Genomic DNA, 1,804 nt, shown 5'->3' on the forward strand with positions numbered 1-1,804 from the left:
GATCTCCTTACCTTCCGTCGCGCCCTCAAGACATGGCTTTTTCAGCAAGCGGACCTGGCCTAGGGAGGATTTTATACTGGGTTCATTTTAAGGAATTCGAAATAACACAACTTTAAAATTTGGTTTAATTCGGTTTTACAGGGGGGGATTGTATATATGCCTTTGTTTTAAATATGTTGTGAGCTGCCCTGAGTCCCGTTGGGAGAAGGGCGGGATATAAATTAAATTAAATAAATAAATTAAATAAATAAATTTGCTTAATGAGCTCTACAAAAAAGTTGTAAATTCGGGTGTAGTCACAGGAGGGTCAATTATGACTACCTGAATTACTGTAAAAATTTCATTAAGATAGAAATGGGGAGCCTATAGTTCCAGATGTTGTTCCGTTATGATTTACGTGTCAGGTTGAGATCTTGGACATTCAACAACATATGGAGGACTTCCAAAAATGCTCTTTTTCAAAAGGCAACTGGACTTGTTTTTCCTTGAAGACATTTTGCTTCTCGTTCAAAAAGCTTCTTCAGTTCTGACTGAATGGTAGAGAATGGAAGGATTTATATTCCTTGCAGTCATCTGGTTGTCAGCAGTCTTTCTGAGAGTTGCTGAGGCTACTTAGAGGTTTATCTGTGCCTTTGAAGTCAACTGAATAGTGCAAATAGGGTGTGGAACCTTTTTTGGAACTGCTGAAAGGACTGTGTTGCAACCAGGCGCTACCATGTTTCCTCAAAAATAAGACTCGGTCTTATTTAATTTTTTTTGCCTCCAAAAGAGGCAGTAGGTCTTATTTTGGGGGGATGTCTTATTTTTTCCCCAACACCTGCCTCGCCTAGCAGCAGCAGCACTTATAGTAATCTCTCCGTTCCCAAGTGTCCCAGGTGCAGGCAGACACAGCTTCCAGTCTCCATCATTTCTCTGTCTGGGAGAAAAGTGTTTGGTGCCTATGGAGCATTTGATGTTCTCTTCTTTGTCTATTATGGAAGAGCTCCTGTTGGATTTTTGGATTTGATGAAGGTCCAGTTGGGATAGCTACAAATTCTAAGGGCTTCTTTGATGTGTTTTAGTTCTTTTTCTTTTCCATCTTTGTTGGTAGGCAAATTTTCAATCCAATGGTTTAGGGTTCTGATCACTTCCATTTTGTGCTTCAGTGGGTGGTGAGAATCAAAATGTAAATACCGATTTCTGTGGGGGGGATGTCTGTAAACTTCAAAGTTAAAGCTTCTATCTTCCTTAGTGTGTTTGTATGCTATGTTGGTTGAAAATCCTCCTGAGCTTGGGCTGACCACAATCCGATTAGAATTAGATGGAAGGGGAGATGGACTCTGAAAAGGGCAATTTTAAACCATAAAGAATTCAAATTAAAATTAGAAGAGCAATTGGACTTGTTTTTTAAGTTCAATAAGAAGGAAGATACAAATTGCCAAAATTTATGGGACACAGCTAAAGCCTACATGAGAGGAGTTGCAATTTCTTACATGGCCAGGCAACATAAAATCAAAACGCAACGTCAAAGACAATTAGAAGAAGAGCTAAGTAAAGTTGAGGAAAACTTGCAAAGGGAACCACAAAGATGTGATCTGAAGCAGCAGATAAATTTAATCAAACATGAGATGGATATCATAGTGAAGGAAGAGTTAGGACAGCAGATAAAACGTACTAAACAAAATTTCTTTGAAAACGCCAATAAACCAGGGAGATGGTTGGCTTATAAAATCAAAAAACATAATAATAAGCAGAGGGTTACTAAACTTTATAATGCCAAGGGTGACATGCTATGCCAGAATGAAGGAAAGAAACTAGTGGCATA

This window comes from Protobothrops mucrosquamatus, unplaced genomic scaffold, assembly GCF_001527695.2.
Source record: "Protobothrops mucrosquamatus isolate PMUCROS unplaced genomic scaffold, P.Mucros_1.0 scaffold45, whole genome shotgun sequence".
Classification (NCBI taxonomy): Eukaryota; Metazoa; Chordata; class Lepidosauria; order Squamata; family Viperidae; genus Protobothrops; species Protobothrops mucrosquamatus.